The sequence below is a fragment of the Drosophila subpulchrella genome, unplaced genomic scaffold, assembly GCF_014743375.2.
Source record: "Drosophila subpulchrella strain 33 F10 #4 breed RU33 unplaced genomic scaffold, RU_Dsub_v1.1 Primary Assembly Seq125, whole genome shotgun sequence".
Taxonomy (NCBI): Eukaryota; Metazoa; Arthropoda; class Insecta; order Diptera; family Drosophilidae; genus Drosophila; species Drosophila subpulchrella.
Window position 1 is genome coordinate 128,625 of NW_023665467.1, and position 3,405 is coordinate 132,029.

Below are 3,405 nucleotides of genomic sequence, written 5' to 3' on the forward strand. Positions count from 1 at the left end.
TCCAAACGCTTTGCGTAGCCTTTGGATACGTAATCCTTCATAATCCGGGAATATTCCTGGGCAAACTGCCCGTCTCGCTTCATTTTCTTTTCAATATTGATCAGCCGATTGTACGCCATCTCGTAGCTGCTTGGCAGCACAATGTGATCCGTTTTCCATAATAATCCCGTCTGGTAGCGACGGCCAACTCTCACCGTAGTGTCATCCAAAATCTGCTGGGCCCTCACGTCGTCGCTGGCTGCGACCGCCGGCGCCGCTTTCACACCAAAGTTCTCGATCTCGAAGTAGTTCTCGACTATCCGTTCCACGTTATCCTCCACCGACGTGGCTAGCAGACATGACCTCGGTGATTGCGTATCTCGTCGTCCTCCTATAGGCCCAAAAACAACCCATCCTAGTTCGGTTGCGGCCGCATACGGTCCTTCTTTGGCAAACCGTCTTGTCCTCAATGGCAATCCTAAATGGCCATGATCCAGTCCAATCAGCAACTTCGGTACTGCGTTCTCATAGGGCTTCATCGGAAGTCGAGCGTCCTTGTATACGCTCTTCACATCTTGTCGACGCAAGCTCTGCATCGGCAAACTCAAATTCGAAACGGCATACACGTTTCTCAGTAAATGTCGGGTGGACTTGCCTGCTCCACTAATTTGCAGACGTACCACGCTAGTAGGCTCCCTGGTGGCTCTACCTCCAAACCATTGTATATTCAGCTGACGACGTACTCCTTGTACGCCTAGCTCTCCAAGCAGCTCGTTGTCGACCATCGTCACCGAAGAACCTTCATCCAGCAGGGCGTATGTATCCACCTGCTTCCCACCTCCGTATAGCGTCACCGGCAGTACACGGAACACTAGTCGTTCTCTGTCCTCGTCGACACAGCTTAAATTCGTTTCCGGCGTCGGTTGAGCATCCGCTGATGACAATGTTCCTCCATCCACTCGTACGCCTTGCCTCGGTCCAAACGCCCGTTGGTCCCGATCGTTGCTTCTCCAATTGCCGCCTCTCTGTGGCGGTCTCCTGAAGCCGTTGTCTGCTCCGTGCAGAAGTCGATGATGCTTCCTCCAGCATCCATTAACAGGGCACTCTCCTGTCGCAGTGCAGGATCCCGTCATGTGCCCGATCCTCAGACACATAAAACATAGTCGGTGTCTTCTGGCGAGCCTCCACCTCTCTGTAGGCGCGGCTCCAATAAACCGTTGGCAGTCCAAGACTGCATGATGCCTTCCACAAATTGGGCAACTTCTTTGGCAACTTCCCTGTTGCTCTTCCTGATCCCGGTCGATGCTAGCATGAAGCACTCGACGCCTCGGCTCCTTTCCAGATCCATCCATATCTGCTACCACGCAGACCACGTTTGCATAGTCCGTCAGCCACGAACTAAAATCCACAATAGTTGGAAAGGGCTTGATTGTAACAGCATGCCTTGCCCACTCCACTCGTTTGCTTGTTGGGAGTTTGGCCACAAGGTCTTCCATCAGGGTAGGGTTCCCCAAATGCTGCTCTGCCTTCGCTGACCGCAAAAAGGCCGTTAGGTTACTCACATGCGTGGCGTATGTGACAAGCTTTCCCAGACTGTGCTCCGATATTGAAGGCACATCTCGGATGCTGTTGAGCTGACTGCGTATAAGCTGCTCCGGTCGGCCATATCTAAGACGCAGCTGCTCCACTACTGCATTCACATTGCTTGGGTGAATCAATAGCGACTTCACTGTCTCACGCGCTTCATCCTTTAAAGCCTTTAGTAACCTCTGATTATTCTCCAGATCCGTACAGTTGTACGCCCGCGTCGTCTCCGTAAGCGCGCAGTAGAAGATGGGCCAATCCTCTGGCTTTCCTCCGAACGTAGGCAGCTCGGGAAGCTTTCGTGGTGCCCAGCTTCCATTTCCTCCAAGGGCCGCCGTCCATGCACCGACTCCGAGAGACGGCACTCCTCTTAATGTTCCGCCAGCCACTTCGCTATATGGCTCGGAACCATGCGCTGAAGCCGTAGTACCGGTAGCGCAGTGTGGCGACGCGTAGCTGCTTCTCGTCGTGCAGTTCTCTGTAGCTGTACACGGTACTGTTTGAGATCTGCTCCAAGATGGCGGTGTCACTGATGCCACACTTGTTGGGTTAGGTACGATCGAGCCGGTTGCAAATGGCGGCTGGCTCGCACTAACGGCACTCGATATAGCGGGATCAGCGCGCTCCGTATTTGCGCCGCGAGCGCGCTCCAAATCCTTTTCCAGCTCGGCGATCCTCTCCAAGAGGTCGGCCACTTTGGGTTTCCTGCTCTGCGATTGCCCAGAGCCCATTTTGGTGGCACCTATACTTGCCGACTGGCTGGATGGCGTCGGGGCTCCACTGCCTCGGCCGCCATCTTGCGACGTACCTGCACTCTGTTGCCGGACCAAAGCGCTGGTATCTGTCTGCGCCGTCGCACTCACGTTTTCCTGTCCATCGTTCAGACGAGGACTCCTTCTGGGGGAATGCTGCATCATCTTCCTCCAGGCACTTATTCCACCACGTATCCAGTGACGCCAGTTGCGTCCAAATATGACCTGCGCTGCCTGCGCCAAATGCGACCCACGCCTGGGGTCTGATGGAACTCTCCGGGTGATCGAATTAATCCGCTCCAAGCGGTGTCCAACGCCAATGTGCGTTCCAGTGCAGTCCGCTGTGGCTGCGCTCCAAGATCACTCGGTCGGGTCTTCTATGCACACGCACAAGCGCGTTCCGGCAACTCTCTAGCTAATGACCGCCAAGTGCCAAAGCCATAAGTGCGAGTCGCCAAGTCAGTCCTACCTCAACACAGTACGCCTGACTGTAGGTTAGGATCCGCGGCAGTCCGCCTGACTGCGAATAAAAGACCACTGTCGAAACAAGAATGGGAGTTGCCTACAATATACACGGACCCGATCCACAACAAACAAGGGCAACGCTTGAATGTAGGACTGTATGGCATAGTATATATTTTATTCTGTGGGAGATTACAAACTCAATTACAATGGCTTAAAATATAACAGTTTCTCACCGCAGTATAACCTCCCACACTCCATGACTTTCAACAATTGAACGAGTGCGCCATATTCGGGCTTTCTAGTGTGCCCGATTGCTCCATCAGGGCATAATACCAATTCCTATCGACTAAATACTGACTTAACTATCGGGCTCAAATTCGACCCGCGACACCTCTATAGTTCTGAACATTAACCTTCGCACCCTTTTTGTGGAGTGGAATAATAAAAGAATCTTTCCAGATAGTAGGAAAAACAGATGATGCGATAGACAAATTAAAAAGTTTAAGAATGGGTTTACAAATAGTTCGGGCACAAAACTTAAGAACACACCCAGGGAGTCCATCTGGCCCCGGAGAATAGGTTGGCGTTATGGTTTCTAAATCACTTAAGAAAGAACTTTCGGTGA

General features: G+C 52.5%; 1 long non-coding RNA gene across 1 annotated transcript; it reads right to left on the reverse strand.

Annotated features, from left to right (window-relative positions):
* Positions 1 to 2,765: 2,765 nt before the first annotated feature.
* On the reverse strand, positions 2,766 to 3,063 carry LOC119558651. Its single transcript, XR_005220326.1, has 3 exons — positions 3,014 to 3,063; positions 2,895 to 2,959; positions 2,766 to 2,835 (listed from the first exon to the last, which is right to left on the reverse strand). It is a non-coding gene; the product is annotated as an uncharacterized LOC119558651 (long non-coding RNA).
* Positions 3,064 to 3,405: the final 342 nt, after the last annotated feature.